At 41.8% G+C, this 19,923-nt stretch overlaps 1 protein-coding gene and 1 long non-coding RNA gene across 5 annotated transcripts in view; one reads left to right on the top strand and one right to left on the bottom strand.

Moving 5' to 3' along the window:
• The window catches only part of Rapgef4 (Rap guanine nucleotide exchange factor 4), a 285,390-nt gene that overhangs the window by 182,835 nt on the left and 82,632 nt on the right, over positions 1–19,923 (top strand). The gene's annotated exons all lie outside the window — the stretch shown is intronic.
• LOC114617294 overlaps positions 9,518–19,923 on the bottom strand; it is an 11,107-nt gene continuing 701 nt past the window's right edge. For 3 of the 4 annotated variants that reach the window (XR_003710772.1, XR_003710770.1, XR_003710773.1), the window contains 3 exons: positions 17,900–18,058; positions 11,850–12,000; positions 9,518–10,886 (listed from right to left, as the gene is read on the bottom strand). This is a non-coding gene — a long non-coding RNA (uncharacterized LOC114617294). The remainder of the gene's footprint in view (positions 10,887–11,849; positions 12,001–17,899; positions 18,059–19,923) is intronic. The other variant, XR_003710771.1, reaches the window with a different exon arrangement.

The raw sequence follows: 19,923 nt of genomic DNA, 5'->3' as shown, positions 1-19,923 counted from the left end.
TCAGGAACTAGGTTCTAGGTCACAGTTCAAGGTAGATTCCAGGAAGTGAGGCAGTTTAGACTTCTACACTCTACCTATGCCCAATCGATAGTTAAGGGCAGTAAACGTTTGATCAGAAAATAATGAGAAGGTAGATGCCAGGCTTTATACCCAAAGCCATTTGCCCCGTGAATGAACGTAATGAAATATATCTGAAAGAAATTAAACAACAAATAAGACACAAATCAGTTTATTACGTTTGCTTCTTCCATTGTTATATTTAAGAGAATTCATGTTTGTGAGCAAACTGTGTATAACTGCAGGTGTCACCTTTCCCATTAGTTAGAGGCTAATTTATGGAATATTTCAAGTGCAAATAGCAAATGAACCAAGCTAACAAAGTGTTACTTAATAAACACCCTCAGGGACCTTATTTAATGAACAGGTAGAGGACTATTATTTGAAACTTGGCCCACAAATTATTTCTATACGAATTGGTGATACTAAACGGTTATGGCCTGCTTGAAACAATTTATTTTCTTAATTAGTTTAATCGCTCCCTTTACAGTCTCTTACACTACTACATGAGTTAATAACCACTTTTTTGGAATAAATTAAATTTCTAGCCTGCTTGCATATTTCCAATTAATAAAGTTTCAAGGAGCGAATTAATGCTATAATCATAAGAAAAAATAACCATAGTTTGTATAGTTCTTTTGCAATTAGCTAACACTGACAAAGCACCTACTATGTGTTGTGCAGGCCATGTACTTTAGTCTGGGCTATCAAAGTGCAATAAAATAAGTTCCTAACTTCATAGAGCAGGGAGAGAGAGGTAGGTGAATGCACAATTCTATGTGTATTCTACGTGGTAGGATGGAGATGGGAGACAAATGGCAAAATATAAAAATATCCATCATACGAGCCTCAGCCCTGCAAGCTGAGGGTCTCCGAAGAAAAGAAGTTTGGTTATTCACCAATCACTAACTCAACACCAGACTGCAGCCACCAAACTTCTGTACTCTGTAGCTCTAGACTTTCAATGCGAATGAGACAGAAACCTACATAATGCCACTTTAAAAGCAATCAAGAGTAGACGTTGGAGCTGAGTGCCTGGGTCTCTAGAAGGAGAGCATGTGAGCTGGCTTGGGGCTAACAGGAGCCCAGGGCTCTGCTTCCTGCTGCTTTGGAAGCCTTGGGAATATGGCCCCCATTAGTTCCCGTTCCTTCCCAGCCCCCCAGCAACTGCTGTGAGGAAACCTTGTGCAAACACACTGATTGAGCTAATGTGAGTCACGTGACTCCTCCACCAAAACTCTGAGCCAACTAATGAGAGTATGATTCGACTGTGGTTTCAGCTCCGTAGATAGGAAAGGTGAAACCAGAGGAATAATCACTGCCCCCATCCTTTACTACTGAGAATTCACATCTAGCTGACAACTAAGAATTGGGTTCTCTTGGTTTGAGGTACTCAAAACATCATAATGCAATCAATACCCCATTCGTGGGTACTCTTTATTCCTTGCTTGTGAAGAAACGGGACAGGGGCACTTAGGAGAATAGTGTTGACATGACATTTTGCAATAGCCTTGATTGCAGTAAGCTTTGTGCTTAGAAACCTCATGCATACCACACAATCAGAACCACCGTTTCCTCCCCGCTAACTTCTGAATGTGTGTGGCGGGGAGATTAAGAGGGTTGATCTTGTTAAGTCTTCAAGCGAGTTGGACGTCGGTGCTGAAACAGAGTGTGACATAATTTGCCCCAGTCTTTCTAGAATACTCTACAAATTCTTTTTAATCTATTTGATTTTTAAGTTGTTAAATCCTGGGAGCCAAATTTACATTCAGATGAAGTCACTGGAGTCTGTAATGTGTGTGCCTAAAGAAAATGTTTCTGCTAAGAGACTAGAGTGAAGCAATGCAGTGGATTCGGCAAGACAGTGTTTTCCTGATAAGTACGAGAACTTATATTGAATACTGGAGAACATAAAACTATGTTTACAACTCCTATGAATGCCACCACTTATCATACACACATGCACACACACATGCACACACACATGCACACACACATGCACACACACACACAGAAAGGGAGCTGACTCAACAGATAAGAGCCTTTTTTCGCACAGCATGAGGACTTGGGTTCAAATCAGGAGGACTCACATAAGAAGCTGAGTGTGACCATGCACACGTGTGACCTCAGTGCTATAGTGGATGGTGACAGGAGTGTGGTTGAAGCTTCCTGGTTGCCAGTCTAACTCCAGGTTAAGTGAGAGAGTCTGTGTCAAGGGAACACAGAAAAGAGTCATAGAGGAGACACCAGCTGTCCTCTGGCCTTCTCATGGTTGCATGGGTGTGCATGCCCTCACACACTTGCACACATACCACATATATGTCATACACATATGTCACCCACCCATGAATACACACACATACACATGCACGTATGCACATATACACACACACGTATAGATATGTTCACATGGTATATAGTTTCTTACCCATATTTATCAATTAAGTTTCTAGAAAGACTTTTAAAGTACTCAATATTTACTGAGTCATACAAGGGGAGGAATTTCCTCTCAAAGTTTTTTTATACACGTTTACCTGTTATCTGTGTATCCTGTCAAAGTTAGTTTCCACATTACCCCATTTCCAGGGTTATTTTTGGTTACTTCACTCTAGTTTCCCCCGGTGTTTTTAGTCTCTCTGGCATCACTGTGTCTGTCTGAGGAACTTCCTTCAGACCTGGAAGAGCAGGTGCGCCGTCTGCAGGTTTCCCATGCTCTCCTTCAGAGAGAGTAATGACTTTACCTCCTCTTTACCTCTAAGGCTGATTTCCCCAAGACGGAGCTGGCTTAGCAGTTCTTCCCATGGAGCACTTAAAGATGCTGACGTTGACAGTTGTCCCCAGCTTCCTTGACGCTTACTGACTGTCCCTTTCTTTTTCCAGGATCCCGTCTAAGATAACATGTGCATTTCATCGTCACCTCTCAGGGCAGCCTTTGCCTGTTACCTAACACCTTCCTTTTATAATAACTTCTGACTGGATCATAGATTGCTCATCAAAAATTTTACAGTGTCCCCCCACTACACAAAGTGGGATTTATCTGGTCTTTTCCTCAAATTAGACTCACTTTCTGACCTCCAGGGAGGAAGCACAGAGGTGGACTGTGTGTATCTAATCATATCAAAACATGCAGTGTCAGGATGACCAACCACCATTGCTGCAGACCTTGCTCACCTGGTTAAGGTGTGGTTGCCAAGCTTCTCCTCTGTGAGGTCACTGTCCCCATGTGCCCTGCCTTTGCATACAACGGTAGAAGGATGTCAGTATACACAACCCATGGGGAACTTTTAAGGGAACAGTGAGCTGTTCCCCAAGTCCTTGGTAGCACAAGAGCAACATATGTATTTAGAATTCTTCCCCCTGGGTGAATTGCCTCTTTCCCATGATTACTCATTCAGTCTCTTCATATATCCTTATGTACCCTCGGATGTCTGTCTTATTCTTCATGCTAAGGTCTGGCACTGTTCCTTAGATTATTCTAGTTTCAGTACCACTGTTCCATGGCTGTTTCACTGTGTTTTGTTTTTGAGCACCATCTTCCGCTACAGCTAAAAACTCCAAATACATTCCCTCGTCCAGTATTATAATCAATCATTTTGGCAAATCATTCATTCTTCCTCTCACTCGAAGAGTCTGTTATAAGCCAATGTCTGGGTCCTAGATGTGTTGTTGCTATTGAGAATGCTAAGCCTTTCAGCTGCTATAGGAAGGCAGTATACGTAACCCAAATACCAGAAGGGTGATCACAAGGGACTTAACCTTTCCTTGCCTCGGTTTCTTCATCTGTGAAATGGGTCTAATGAGAGTCCTTTCATCAAAGTGTTGTTGGTATTCAGTTATTGGCTGGAAGCACGAGCTTATAGAAGTTAATATGTAAGTGTTTGTACCCTTTCCTGTGTCCTGAACAACATCTTACGAGTAATTCCACAACTTCCTGCCTTCTCTTTCTCTTCTGCTTCCTTCCATTGCTTTATTTTACTGTGTTCTTTTTGGTTAGCTATGAAGAATGGAATGGCCTCCCCTCCCCCATGACCCTGCATCAGATAAGAAAACTGACAATCCCGTGTTTCACCTCAGTTTTTGTTTGTGTACAGGTCTGCTTTTAAGTTTGAGAATGGTTGAGCATGCGTAGTTGGGGAAAGAACCCACATTCTGGTACATGCCTAGAAACAGTTCTTCCGTGAACCATATTGTCTTGGGGTTTCCTCTGCTGTGTATCCTCATAAAGATTCCCATGCACTCCTTCAACAATAGGTTAAGATAACAGGTTTAAACTCCTAATGATAACCAGAAAGAAATGTCTCTCAAAGTTGCTACTTGAGTAAAAGCAGCAATGATATTGACAGATAAAGAAAAGCAAAACCCAAACCAGTTATTTAAAAGTTTTCAGGCACCGTAAGTCACCACAGGGCATTTGACTTGCACAGGTTTGAAGTAAGAACATTTCATAAAAGATCAAATCATGCCGAGCGGGGTTCCCTCCCTCTTAGAGGAACTGTGAACGTCTGAGCTCCCTGCCCTCCCTTTCCTTCCTGTGCGGCTGAAGTACTCTCTTTTCGGCTGGCCACCCTGCTTTCTGGGGGGAACCACACTGCTGGGGGTGGGAGGAATGAAACTTATTCAGTTCTTGGCAATCCTTTTAGGTTTAAGTGGCAAGACAGTGCTGTATTAGCAGTGCTGTCTTTATTTGGCCAAGATTTGCTTTAGAATGAAGTTTACCATATAAAAAATGTTTAGGCTGCACAGACCAGAGAATTATTGTAGTTCCAAAGTTTGATAGAGCAAGAAATAAGGTTCATGGGGAGTCTTATAACCATGAGGCAAGTACCCAGAGAGGTCAGTATCGCTCACTCAGCAAACCCCGACTCCCTGCTCTGATTCCATGTCTGTAAATCCTAGTACAGCCTCTGGGCCTTTGGGTAAGGGAGTCAGGAATAAGGTCATTGGTGCTTTCTGTTACTCACACACTCCTACAGTGTTTAACCCCAGTCTGGCCAGAGGCTTTAATCAAGGCGCTATGGAGATTAAGACATCCCACCCAAGTCGATGTGAAAATCTGTGCTTACCACAGTCCAAAGTTTGTACATTTTTAGTAGATGAAAAAGCATAATGACATTTGATTCCTTTTCACTATATATGCAAATGTCCCAAGTATTCCTAAAGCCGTTCATATGACTTTGGATTAAAACAAAAACAAAGAAACAGCAAAACTTCCACCTTGAAGTAGAAGCAGCTTGGTTTCTGAAGTATGCGTATGTTTCCCTTGGCTAATTGTTTCTCTAGTAATAATAAGACTTTAAATTTTAGAGACATTTCTCCCTTCTTTTTCTGCACACTACAAGAAACCAGAAAACTGTGGAAGGAGGAAGGAAGAGAAATACACGAGTGATAACAGGTTTTAAGTCCAATGTTTCTGGACTACTTCTTTGGCTTGGAAAGTACTCAGAGTACCTATGTGATTGAAAGCATTGCCTGCACTACTACAACCTGATGCTTTAAAAGAAAAGCAAAAAGGCCATGTTTAGGGAACTTACGTGGTTTATGAGCCAGCTCGGAAATGGACTTGGTGTTTTACACGGTGTGCCGCTGTTCCAGGCTGCTTTCATATTTTATACGGTGTGCTTTTAGGCCTTTGATCATTTTTGTTTTGATGAGCTTTGTAAGGATTTAAAAGGTTTCTTGAAAACATTAATAGGCCTTTACTATTCCAAGAATTTTGTATAACGTGAATCAAATGCACTCTGCTCCCAGGTCCTCAGACCCTTAAAGGTTATCAGAGTCGCTTGTTTGTGTGTTCTTGTATTTGTCCCGAGGTTGTGTTTATTGTACCTAGATTGTTCTAGGCAAGGAAAAAAAAAACCTCTTTTAGAATTTTCAATCAATACAGATAAATACGCCACCATGCAGAGGACTGTACAAAAGTCAATTGAGTGCATTGTTTTCAACTCAAAGTACAGGACAAAGAATCCCATTTTCTTTTTAGTAATTATTTTACCTTTCCCAGTTGGGAATTGCAAGGCTATTAAAATAATAGCCGAGGGCATTTTAGATAGGATGCATTTACATGCTAGGAAAGTGTGTTTGTGTTTTCTTGTTGGAAATTTTTGTTTTAATTGATTAATTTGTTCCTATTAATATTTATGAATCTTAATACACAATGACTATTCAAGAAGCCAAAGATAGACCACTTTCCTAAGAGTCCATCCAGAAGAACAACCTATCCGAAGCAGCATTCTGTAAAAGCATCCCAGTTTGCCAAGGTCTCCAAACCTTCACTCATGATATTAATGTTCCACTCCTAAACACAATTCTGAGCAGATAACCCCCAGTGAGTGGGTAACACCAGTAAGAGAGTAACCCTTAGTGAGTGGGTAACCCCAGTGAGTGGGTAACCCTCAGTGAGTGGGTAACCCCCAGTAAGTGGGTAACCCCTAGTGAGTGGGTAACCCCCACCGAGCAGGTAATCCCTAGTGAGTAGGTAACCCTCAGTGAGTGGGTGACAGGAGCTCTTGGCCTAAGCATATAGCATATTTATAGTACCAAATTGTTAAAAACTACTCAAAGGCACAATGACAAGAAAAACTTTAAGTTATGCCATGTATATTTAGCAAAATTTCTCAATAAAATAAATTTAGAGAACTCAAATGTTTTGCAACAATGCTATGTAAGAAAGAAGAAATATAAAATTTTATCTAGAGAGATTATGCCTTACTTTAAAATAGAGCAAACCCCCATCTAGTTGGAAGAATTAATATTCAAATCCTGAAATAATAATATTTTGCTTTATAAAATTAAAATATTTTATGCTTCCTGATGTACATGCATCATTTTGAAATGGAAAAAGTAAAAGCCCAAAATTAATAAACTTTACTGTGATCACAATGTGACATTCCAGTATCTGTTCCCAGCACTGAGGCAACAAGTTACTTTTAATATCCTGTCTTCAAGTGCTTTGTCTCACCTCATTCCATGCCCACGAGCACATCAGCCAGAAGAAGGAAGCCTGATGGTTTCTGTTCCCACCTGTGTGACTTCGGGCTCAGTCTGCAATTCCATTCTACTTGGAAGTTCTGCTAAAGGCAGCTGGGTCCCCTCCCCATTCAAGAAGGCTTCCTTCAGCCACCAGGCCAGCTGTCACCCTCCCCTCCCACTTGACCAGCATAAATCTGTCTCTGTAAGATACTTCTATAGAGTTCAGCTGGATAAGGTACAATGACAAGAGAACTATTAAATTATGCCGCATACAATTAATGAAATTTCTTATTTAAAAGAATCTCTGGTGCTATGTGAAGTGGTTTGAGCTAGTGCTATGTGAGAAGGAAGGATTATATATTTTATATTTTTCCTTCTTACATAACACTAACTCATAAATGATTATGAGTACATGTATTATGTATATATGATTATATACACATGTTTATATACATATGTATACATATATACATATTATGTATATATGGTTACACCCTTGCTTGAAAATAGAGCGAATACCATGCCTAGTTGAAAGGATCTCCTAAGTGAACAATCACATTTTGCACATTGCTCTGACCTTGGGAAGCCCCACATGCATTTGATCAATGCCACTAACTGGTGACAAGTAAGGACTAATCACTTGTAATTGTGAGAGCATTTTCATGCTGCCCGTTTCTTACTTAAGAATATACCTCGGAGTTTCCACAGTCCTCAATCTAAACCCCAATGCCTACTCTACTATAGAATGTCTCTCACCTGTACATTTATTTCCTATTTAGTACATTACCTGAAGACTTTAGACAGATTCCACTTTTGTCTTCAGAAGCCTGTAGATAAAACTGTCTCTCTCTTAAGAGTCAAGTCACTTGGTTTCTTAAACACTGAGTCTGAAAAGAATGTAGTCGGCTGATATTCACAAAGAAATATATGAATGAATAAAATACATTACTACTTTTTTTAAAAATAGTATAGCCTGCTAGAACATGTATGCTTAGCCAGAGATAGCCAGTGACAGTGTAAAGTTGGGAAGCATTTAATTACATGCTAACTTTTATACCCCCTTTGCTTTGTTTTTCATGTGTTTGTTGTCCTTGAGTGTAGCACTGTGCCTTAAACAAGAAGTACTAGATATTTACAGTGAGCACTTTTAAACTTCACCAGCAGCACCAAGTAAATAAATATTTCTGAAAATGGCATGTGGTTAGCAGGCTGTCTCTAGCTTAGCATCCTGGACCACCTTTCATGAAGCATCTGGTGGTATCATAGAGGAGGATGCTTTCCCTGCACAGAAGCACATGCTCTTCTCCTTCAAGCCACTCTTCAAAGTTAGGTCCCAGACTACTGCCTGCTGAGCTGTAGAACAACTGTTGCCCTCCTTTGGGGTCACAGGAACCCCAAATGTGAAATCTAATCCCCAATGCCTACTTGGTTGTAGAGGGTCTCTCACCTGTACAATGAATTTAGAGTACACACTCTCTTAACTTGTTTCATGAGATCAAGTTGATTTCTTTTTCTGTCACAGATGTTTTCTTGAAACTCCTTATTGAAACATAATATATTCATGAAAGAACGTGTGCACCTCAATTAGGTCAGTACTCTTTCCAAACCGTTGTCATGTGAACACCGTGCAGAACAGGAAGTAGAGCAGAGCTGTAACTGCTGAAGCCCAGCCCAGCCCCTGTTTTCCCTCCAGGATTTCTCCACTGTCCTGTCTTCTAAGAGACCAATGATTTGTATCAATGAAAGCCATCTGTCACCTGCCTTCCGTAACATTCTACCTCTGAGCTCAGTGTGTGTGTGTGTGTGTGTGCAGCTGTAGATTGTTTTAGCATTCCAGTGTAGGAACGTGTCACACCTTCTGCTGGCAGTGGGCCACTGTGAACCATGTTGCTCAGACATCTTGATCCATGGCTTTTGGTGAATGTATCTCTACAGTTCTGTTGGTTTTTTTATGTGCCAGTTGGTTTCTGGAGAGTTAAAATATATTTGTTCAGGTTTAAGGTCTGCAAACCAGAAGTCTGTTCATCCATGAAATTGTAAGGAGAATTTTGGATGTTGTATCTGAAACTGTCACTTTTATGACATTCTCAAAACTGTGTCCCCCAAATCTTTATCAAAACAGTAATAACTCAAAAACTGATTTTGTTTTTATCAGGGGAATAATAAGCAAAACATGATTTAAAAAATGATAGCATTCAGTTTCTGGGATAATTTGTTCTCTAGAATATTTTTCAATCTAAAGGATTGAGTATTTCAATCTAAAGGAAAGGCAGAGGTTTTACCTTGAAATCAATGGTTCTTATTTCCAGTGCAAAGACATTTGTCTAGGAAGGGAGCAGAGACAGTATCAGTCAGTGTTGTCAGCCAGTAAGCTTGGGCATGCTTTCTCCATCAAGACGAGTAGGACTGGAATTTCGGACATGGAAAGAGGAAAATTTCCCCCTTTCTTTTCATCCCCCCATCAGGTAAACAGTCCCCGGAGGTTTCTCCATGTCATTCCAGTAAATATTTAATGAGCAATCCACATACAGTGCCACGGGGACTCCAAGGTAACAAAGACACGGCTTTAATTTTAAGGGATTCATTTTGCATTCAGCAAAATAAACACATAAATAATTGTGGTGCAAGCATCGAATGTGTGCAGGAACAGGGCTTTGGGAAATGCAAAGGGCTCCCCTGGGCAGACCTGACAGTAGGTGGAGGAAACAGAAAGCCCTGGAAACAAACAAAGAACAGGAATGCACACCCATTTTTCCTGTGGGTTTCTCAACTGTTTCAGCTAGTTCGTCAATTATAAACTTCAAGGCTTCAAGGATGAAAAAAGTTACATGTAAACAGTTAAGTTTCTAAAGCTTCTCAGAGCATTCCATCATGTGCCCCAAATGGACCAATTTTACTCTTAAGAATTTTGTTTCCCAAAGCCACGATTACAACCCAAGTTTAGCATCGTTTACCAGAATAGTTCTCTTTGAATTCTTTTGGGTTAAGCTTAGTGCAGCTCTAGTGACGTTCTAAAATATGCATGAAGTTGACATTTGCACATTTGATGTCAAATTAAGATGACAGAGTATGATGTCATATGTTGTTATACGTAGGGTAGTACTGTATCATATCCTCTGGGATGGGCAGAGTATCCTTTCTGGCAAGGTATTCTTTTGAATGAAGACTTTGACGGGATGTGAGCCAGAGATCATCTTGGAACAGTGTGTCTAGGCAGAAGGAAGAGTGGGAGCGACAGGGAAGGGGTGGGTGGAGAACAGAGAGCAGCCAGGAGCCAGATAAAGTCATTCTATAGAGTTCAGCTTGCACTATGAGTGGGATCACTGGATTCCAGAGTAATGTCATCAGAGCCATGTTTTTTATAGGATGCACTAGCTATAGACTTGAGAGTAACTGGCAATGTGGCAAGGTGGAGACATGCAGACTTCTAAGGCTGACATTACAGTTTCTAGGCAAGAAAGGACTGTGGCCAGGACACAGCACATATTGAAGCTGGCACTGAGCATGTAGCTCGTGAGACCTAAGATCTGAATTTTTACATTTTAATTAATATAAATGCCTATGTAAGACTAGTGACTAATGCACGGAACTATGTAATTCTTGAGCTCTTGAATGCTATCACCATGGTTTTGTTTCTCAGCCAGTGTTTATGTAGTCTTGAGCTGCTGACAGGTTGTACTTAGTAATAATTCATCAGTTTGAAAGACCATTTTCTTATCAACCCTAAAATACTTGTATTTTGGGCCAAGAGAATTCTGACCTTTTCCAGTGTCTTCTACATGACTGCCATTACCGTTAATGTCGTGAAAACATTCTAGTCACGCAGGTCATCCACTATATTTTAGCAGATGTTCCATGGGCTGTGAAAAGAAAAACAAAGCACTAAAATACCAGAAAAACACCATACACTCTCATTTCGAGAGTCTTGTCTCTGTGTACTGCTTTTCTTTGCATTCAAAGTGTGCAGTGAAGTAGAGTTTTGGAAAATTGTTATCACAGAGTCTGTGAAAAGCATCTGAAGGGTTTGCTGCAAATCTGTTTGCTACAGCTATATTGTTCTCCTTTTAAAAGTCAGATAATATACTCATTGCTATTGCTGTATCATTTTTTAAGCCATATTTTACCCCACAGTAGAATCCTGGGTTTTTCAAGAGCACAGAGATAACAGAATATCCCATAATTTCTCATTGGCTTTATCTCTTCTTATATGTGTGCCAAACTCAGGTTAACAACGCTGAATGACTATCAATAAGTGACCATTAAAACAAATCATGCCATTTCTGTGCCATGGCTGCCATACAGCTACAAAAAAACATGCATACAAGTGCAAAACCAGATGAGACAGCCCTTTATGTTCTGGTGTGAAAATTCTTGAAGACTCATTTTCAGTGATAAACACAGGATTGAGGCCAATGTGTATATCATTTGTGTTGGAGAGTAGGGGAGATCATATATATTTCCATATTAGTTTGTGTATGATAATTAAATTAGCATTTCAGCCCAATTAGATTTTCTAAAACATGTTATGCAAATCACTTGCAGCTTTGGAAACATTCTGAACAGGAGCTTGAAGCCTGGCTTCACTGTGGGTAGAGTCTCAATCACATCTTTTCCATATTCACATCACATGCCTAGCATATTTTATTTTATTTTTTTAAGATTTATTTGTTTCCTGTATGCACGCACACCAGAAGAGGGCATCGGATCCCATTACAGATGGTTCACCCACCTGGCTTATTTTTAAATGTTAAATAAATGCTACAACTTTCATTGTCTTACCACACCCAGACTTAAATTTGAAACTATAATGATGCTAGATTTACCATTAATAAGTATCCATCATTAGACATGCCGGACATCGATGTGAACCTCAGTCATGGTCTCTGCTTCCCAAAAGTGCACAGCAAATGACGATTCCCACATTTGAATTTGTTGCTCGGATTGCTCAGAATGAAGCCAGGCCAATGCTTAGATCTGTGAGATGGAAGGAAAGAGGTTTAGGTAGTCTTTCCCAGAACTTAGATTTCCATAAAATTTACCGTTACGAGGGATGAGAAGACATGACTGGTATTTGTGGAATGTTGTGGTTGATTGATAACACGTCTTATCTCCTCTCACTCAAAGGGAATACACCAAGATGCCTTGTATAAGAGAATCTGGGCCAATATGTAAGGAAAAAGAAAACTAAGCAAAATGGCTTCCCCACCCTCTCCTCCCACCCCCACCACAACAGAAACACACACACACACACACTGTTTGGATTTGTAACTCTCCAACTTAGCATTTTATTTCTTGCAGGATAGGCTGCAGGCAGTTCATTCCCTTGGGGTTTGTTTGTCTCAGAAAGCTGACATTTTCTTGCCTTCACTGTGCATGTACATGTGCATTTGCATGTATATGTGTGTTTTTATGTATATACGTGATGGGTGTTCAGAGATGAACACGTGTCATGATGAATGTGTGGAGGCCACGGGACAACTTTGTGGATTCTCTCCCTTACGTGGATTCCTAGGGGCAAATTCAGGTGACCGGGCTTGAAGAGCAAGCACATTTCCTGCCGGGCTGTCTCATCTGCTCTGCATTCGTTCTACAGAGTGCATCTGAAGTGTCCGTGTGCAGGATTTTTAGGTTGCTGCTCTTGTTTGTTTTTCTTTGTTCTGCTTGGTGTTCTGTGAGCTTCCTGGATATGTAGCTTGGTGTCTGTCATTAATTTTTGAGAGAACCTAAGCCATTATTAAGGTATCTATTCTCTTTGTTTTCTTCTTGTGTTATTGTGAGTACATGTGTGTTTTAAATCCCATATGTGCATTGTCTTTGAAATTTCCTCAGCATGCTTAGATATTCCGGGTTTGGACACGGGACTGTGTCTTTTCCTCTTTGCATTTTGGTTGGGAAGGTTTCTGCTGAGCTGTGCACACTATCACTGAATCTTTACCTAGGTGTGTACGTTCTGCTGCTGAGCTCATGGGTGTCTTCCTTTGCAGAACTATTGATCTGTAGAGCTTTGTTTGATTTTTAGCATTTGCATCTCCCTGCCTGCAGAAATTAACTGCCTGTAGTCCTGTCTTGCAGGAAGTAAAATGCTAAGTTTGAGAGTTACAAGTTCAAACAGTTCCTTTGGACTCAACAGTGTGTGTGTGTGTGTGTGTGTGTGTGTGTGTGTGTGTGTGTGATGAGGTGTGGTAGGAGGTGTCAGGGAAGCCATTTTGTTTAGTTATGTTACCCAATGCATTTTTGCATTTTGTATATAATTTCATCAGTGCTCTCAGTAGGATAATATTTCATAGTTAACTTACATTACTAATTTAAACTTCCTGTCTGAACATTCAAAACTCTGTATCACATCTAAATTCCAGTGTTTGGTTTGTGCTTCAAACTTAAGTCTCTCTTGTTCAACATGGCTTCTAGTTTTTATCACTGAAAGCCAGACATGATGGGATCTGTGATGAGAACGGAGGTAAACAGGCTGTTGTAGTAACTGTTCTATTGCTGTGAAGAGACACCATGACTAAGCATATCTTATAAAAGAAAGCATTTAATTGGGGGTTTGCTTACAGTTTCAGAGGCTTAGTCTATTATCATCACTGTGGGGAGCAGACAGTCATGGTACTGGAGCAGTAACTGAAAGCTTTACATCCTGATCCATGGGCAGTAGTCAGAGTGTGTGTGTATGCGTGTGTGTGTGTGTGTGTGTGTGTGAGAGAGAGAGAGAGAGAGAGAGAGAGAGAGAGAGAGAGACAGAGAGACAGAGAGACACAGAGAGAGGCAGAGAGAGACAGAGAGAGACAGAGAGACAGAGAGACAGAGACAGAGAGAACTGGGCCAGTCTGAGCTTTGCGACTCAAACAACACCCCTAGTGATACACACCTCCTCCAACAAGGCCACACCTCCTAATCCTTTCCAAATAACTCCACTCATGGGGGACCAAGCAATCAAACATGTGAGTCCATGGGGCATTCTCATTCAGACCACCTCATAAGAGTCTTTAGCCTAAAGCTTTCTGCTAATCTGTCCAGAAAATGGGTAGAGCTTACTGTTTGCTGTAGTAGAAGAGGTTAGAAGTTGCAAATTTTTCTAGTGCCTTTGTGTGTTTCCTGGTAAGAGCTCCTTAGAAAGAATTAGAATCAGGGTCAGAGCGATATCTCAGATTTAAGAACACTGGCTGCTTTTACAGAGGACTCAAGTTTGGTTTCCCAAACCAAAACATGGCAGCTCACAACCTTCTGTAACCCCAGTTCTAGGGGAATCTAATGCTCTCTTCGGATTTCTAGGGGCACCAGGAACACATGTAATACATAGACATATTTTACATAGATAAATGTACAGGCAAATATTCATACACATAAAATAAGTAAATAAATGAAAGAGTTAATCTTGCTCTTGCCACTGGAATCTCCTGTTTCTATGCTGGCCCTAGAGGAGGTCTGAGAGGGGTGGAAGGATCCTTTTAGTAAGTCTGTGTCCCTGGTCTGTCACCTTCACAACTGTTTTTGTTGTATGTTATACTTTTCTTAAACCTACAGATTCTAGAGTCTAGACTCTTCCTTTTAAAATGTATTTTATTGAGAATTTTACACATGCATGTATTATGCTTCCATCAAATCCACCTCTGAGCCTCCCACTCCTTCTCAACACCCCTTCTACTTTTCTCTTCCAACTCCCTGCCCTTTTCTCTACCCGCTGAGCCCATTCATTGCTGTCCGTGTGTGCAGGGGCAAGACCAACTACTGGACGGGTCAGTTAGCCTCTCTGGGCCTATATTCTTCAACACAACTTGCCTCCCTCCAATCAGTTGCCATTAGGGGTGGGACTTCATGAGCCCCCACAACTGGCTCTTAGCTCCTGCTTCCCCAGCCAGTTAATGTAGGAAGATGGATGCTAAAACCCCTCCTCCACATGGAGTCAGACTCCATGGAGTCTCTCCCTGGGCAGCAGGCCTTTTGGTTCTTCACCACAAAGAGCTTACTGGGGTTAAAATAAGTAAGACACAGAGCTATGGGGCCCAGCCAAGACTGCTGCCCACCACCAGGGGTTTCTAAGCTGGTCCACACTGAGCCTCCAGCAGCTCTACAGAAGTCCTGTTCAAGGCTTCTTATCCCTGGGATGGTTCTGCCACAGGTCAGCTGACCTAAGCCCCCGCTGGAGCACTGTACCTGCAGATCCCGGGCTCCCAGTGTTTACTGGAGCCTCGGTTTTCTGATGAGCCCAAGAGAAGTTGTTTTCATTTTGCTCAGTCTTTCAAGCATCAATCATGTGAAAGCATTTCCCTTTGGGGCAGTTTTGAGCTAGGGAAATCTTAGAGCAGCATTTCTCAACCTGTGGGTCACCCCTTTGGGGCTCACACAGCCCTTTCACGGGAGTCTCCTAAGACCATCGGAAAACATAGATATTTACATTATAATTCACAATAGTAGCAAAATGACAGCTATGAAGTAGCAGTGAGAATAATTTTATGGTTGGAGGTCACCACAGCATGAGGAGCTGTATTAAAGGGTCACAGCATTAGCACCGTTGTGAGCCACTGCCTTACAGGAAGAAAAGCCTCATAGAAGCCAAAGGAGTGTAGAGAAAATGTTTCTGTGATTTCACAGACGGAAAAGCTTAGTTATTTCAGAGTCATGGAATCCGCCCATGAGTCTTAGTCCTGAGTAGCATTTCGTCTGCAGCACTAGAGTGGTGACACTGTGGCAATGACAAGAACGAGGCAGACATTTCAAACACTTAGTTGCATTATTTTGAAATATCAAAACAGGGGACATTAACGCCTAGACGTATGTCATTTTCTGTAAGAAATTGTATGTTCTTTTCTCCCGCTCATCAGAGATAAGAAAAGGGGGATCTGAAAGTCATGTAGCATTTATCTGTGGACTCAGATGCACTTGCTAACTGTTGAACCCATAGAAAGTTCAAGAGCTCATTTACATCAGGCGCTTTCGCCATCCTGATCCCCTTTGCACACCGTAGGCCTTCATTAAGGCTCTGGATACTGTTGGATGTGACTGCCATGACTTTTTTTTTTTTAATTTTTTTTTTATAGCCCTGGATGGCTGGCGTCGGCTCTGAGCTCCGTGTCCCTGTCTAGCTTGTTATTCTTGTCTCTTGGCTTAAGATGTTGTGCCTTGCAAAAACGGTTCTGTGAGCAAACACTTGACTAAAAAGAATCACCCCGCTTTCAAAAGGGTCTGAATATGGTTTTTCGTGAGGCCTATTACAAGGCCTCATCTACCTCATTATATCTGCGTGGGCGTTATTGTGCGCCTTGTAATGGAAGCTGGATTCACACTTTTCATACCCTGATTAGTATTTCTAAATTGGCTCACTTGCCAAAAGGAATATTTTTTTCCTCACTGCTTTCCCCTTTCACTGGTAATAGAAACATAATAAAACACAGTTGAAATAGCACCCCTTCCCTAAAACAAACAAAAACCAATTACGGCTAGTCCTGAGGGAAGTCTTCAGGGGAGACAGCCAAGAAAATGCAGAACGCTTCTGCCCTTATCTGTCCTCGCTGCCTGCCTTTGAGGAGCACATGTTCACACCCTGGTGCGGACTCTTTCATACCCATAGGAATTTCTATCAGTACATGAGAATGTGCTGAAGTGTATGGAATTTAATCAGAGAGGGCCCATTCCTTGTCCAGCCCCTTATGAAGTGTGCATTCTAGCTACAGGTCAAAACAGAGGCCAGCCCTTGGACACAAACCAAGCAATCATTAATGAAGCCCCTGGGCTGTAATGGCTTCCCGTCTGCCTTCCTCTTCTGTACCAGACAAGAAATGTGCCCAGAGGATACAGGACAGCCAGCAGATGGGAGGTCTGGGGAACTGTGGGGTAAGGCTCTGCCCCCGTCCATTCAGATCTTCAGATCCTGTCTGTGTCCTTCCCATGCTCTGTATGGGGTTGGTCTCTGCAGGCATGGTTCCTGGCTTGCTGTCCTCCAGGCTGGTTTTCTTGCTTTGGTTCACACTAATATAACTATACTGCTATTTCTCTCTCCTGTTTAACCTAGTAATTGACATAACAGAATGATTCCCTTATTTCTCTAGCTTCTGAACAGAGGGAGATTGGTTATGGGTAGGTGTTGCCTGCCTCTTGGCAGTGGCTAGACCAGTGGTTTCAGTAGCAGTGGCTATGCCTGAAGGGGTTCTTGAGACCCTCCAAGTTCCAGATCTTCCTTCTTCCTCTGCTCTCTTCCCAAGGGCTTCTTCTGTCAACACAGGGCTTGGCTCAGGTAATCTGTGTGACTTCCCCATCTTCCCCTACCCGTAAAACTATTTCCCAGCAGAGAATTCCCTCTCTCTTGTGGTCTCTGAGTGGTATCTATTGCCCTGCATTGACTTCTGTGATGCTTTTTCTCCGGCATCTTATACCTGAGGAATAGCTCCTCAAGGTAGATATTTCACTCTTATCAAGTTGTGTCTTAGGGTTTCTATTGCTGTGAAGAGACACCATGACCATGGCAACTCTTAATAAGGAAAATATTTAACAGGGGTGGCCTATAATTCAGATGTTTAGTCCATTCTCATCCTTGGGGCATGCAGGCAGCTGTGGTGTTGCAGAGGCAGCTGAGAGATCTGCAGGCAGAAGGAAGAGACAGGGAACCAGAAGGCCTAACGAGCTTCTGAGACCTCAAAGCCCACTCCCATCCCCCACTCATGACACACTTCCGCTAATAAGGCCACACCTCCTAATAGTACCACTCCCTATCGGCCTATTGAGACATTTTTAAATAAACCACCATAAGACTTGTTTTAGAAAGTTAATTATGACTAAGCATTCTGAGTGCTGCCAATGGGTGTGATCTCAGTTAGTAAGTGACTCTTGCTGAAAATTCGTAAGATCAAATCTGATGTCTGGACTAGAAGGGCTTTACCTGGCACGTTGAACCTTTTCCAGTGAATTTCAAAATATAAAACCTTCCAACATGAGAGCCAAGATATTTGATATTTGTAGAAGGGGTGGTGGCGGCGGCAGAGGCTGTGGTGATGGTAACTGGTCTTACGATGTAGACACTAGGGCAGTGGTTCTCAACCTGTGGGTGGAGACCCCGGGGGGTCATTCACATATCAGACATCCTGTCTAGCATATATTTACATTACAATTCATAGCAGTAGCAAAATTGCAGTTATGAAGCAGCATCGAAATAATTGAATGGCTGGGGTCACCACAGTATGAGGAACTATAGTAAGGGAGTGTAGCATCAGGAAGGTTGAGACCCACTGCTCCAGAGTGAGCTGGTACTGGATTGAATGCTTAGCAATCCCAGATAGTAGCACTATGAGCTCAGGGAAGTCCCTCCACGTCTCTAGCCTCAGTTTGCTCAGTGAGAATAAAAATAAAAGTTTAACAAAGTGCTAGCACCAACGAAGAAGCGTGGTAGGCATGCACAAACCCCGGGCGCGCTCTGCGCCAGGTTTTCTTACTTAAACACTTCACAAATATTAATTACCACATTTTGTCTGCCTTTCCTAACTATTCACAAAATACAACTAGAATAAATTTCCTTATTTCTCTATAGCATAACCAAGGGGAAATTTACTTGAAAGGCAAGGGGAAAAAAAAAACTGAAAATAAGTACACAGACCTAAAAGCAAAGTAATCACACTGGTCCCTGAACAGGACTTGGTCAGGGATGGTTTCCCAGTGACTCTTTTGGCCTGTCTCAATTCTTCCTGTATCAACACTGACTGCCAGGCACTGGCACTTTCTCAGACTTCCTACGTGAATGTGGTATTCCCTTCAAAATCAAAGTCCTCCTCTCTGAAGAGGATATGCTCCCTGATTCCCCTTGCATGTGTCTGTCACAGGCTTTATTTAAATAAAGGGGCATCCCCTCCTTGAAGCAACTGTTCATGGTGATGCTCCAAACCCAACATTTCTGAGGTGGAGAAGGTTGGAGACAGTTGGAGAAAGTTGCTTTTCAACAGATGAAACAGACTCCTGGCCCTGGAGCTGGTACTAGGATTGTCTAGCTGAACGAACCTTGTGAACATTTTGTGCCTTTAGAAGTCACAAATCAAAGGAACGTTTTGGTTGAAGCTTGATGCTTCCCCCTGCTTTAGCAATTCTTCTTTTCAAGGTTCCAAGAAACCAAAAAAGAAAAGAAAAAAGTCATTGAACAAATAAACTAAACTGAGAACCACTTTGTACATTTTGTTACAATATAGTAGGGGTAAATAAAAATGTATATAATCGTTAAATAGTTTCATAAAAAACAAACAAGCAAAAAACATTTAGCAGCCATTGTCAGTTCGGGCCTCCTCTTGGCTTCCAGATTAGCCAGCCTCTCAGAAACAAAACTGGGGGGCTGGAGTGTCAGCTTTTCATAAGTCAGTTTCCATGGGTGGGGTCTGCCTGATGCCAGTCTCGTGAAGAAAAATGTTGCAATGGGTGAGTTCAAAGAGACTATGTCCATTCTAAACAAATCTGCCTCTTGTTTTTAAAATTTAGTGTTCAAAGTGACAGCCTGCCTGAAATGTGCTGTTGGTAAAGGCAAATATAATGTTTATTTGTGTGTATTCACATTGAGGTTTAATGTGTTTCTTAAAACTAATGCTGGCTGTCCTCTCCCTCAGTGCTTACATACTTTAAATGAGGAGAGATAAACCATCAGTGTATTCTCACTGTCAATAACTCCTATTTGCAAAACGCAGGGAGGTGTTGATATAAAGTGTTACAATCTCTGTGTCAGTGTTTGGGGACTACTATAACAAATCACCACTCACTGAGTGGACCCAGACAATCAAATCTACAAGCCCACAGTGCTGGAGGCTAGACCTCCAGAGTGAGCCTCTGGGTTAAAATGGAGGTGTTGGCAAAACTGGAATGCTTTGGGAGGCTCAAGGCTCGCTCTCTCCCTCCCTCCCTCCCTTACCCCCCCCCGCCCTCCCGCCGAAG

The sequence above is a fragment of the Grammomys surdaster genome, unplaced genomic scaffold (genome assembly GCF_004785775.1).
Source record: "Grammomys surdaster isolate TR1022 unplaced genomic scaffold, NIH_TR_1.0 136, whole genome shotgun sequence".
Classification (NCBI taxonomy): Eukaryota; Metazoa; Chordata; class Mammalia; order Rodentia; family Muridae; genus Grammomys; species Grammomys surdaster.
This window is presented reverse-complemented; position numbering and strand designations above follow the sequence as displayed.